Genomic DNA, 254 nt, shown 5'->3' on the forward strand with positions numbered 1-254 from the left:
AGTAAGTATCCTCAGGAAACTGAATATAATAAAACACCAGAATGGAATTATAATCGAAACCTTAATATTAAACAAAAATCCTCTCTAGTCTTGTCTTCCGCTGACGATAAGCCTTAACGGACTAATCACGATGTATATACAATTTAGCTACTCTGAAGACAGCACGGCCTTGACGGACTAAATACGCCGGAAGAAATACTGTTCGGCCAAGAGACCCCATCCTGGGTTTTAAGGGACTTATACCGCCGAGGTAG

This window comes from Penaeus monodon, chromosome 36 (assembly GCF_015228065.2).
Source record: "Penaeus monodon isolate SGIC_2016 chromosome 36, NSTDA_Pmon_1, whole genome shotgun sequence".
NCBI lineage: Eukaryota > Metazoa > Arthropoda > Malacostraca > Decapoda > Penaeidae > Penaeus > Penaeus monodon.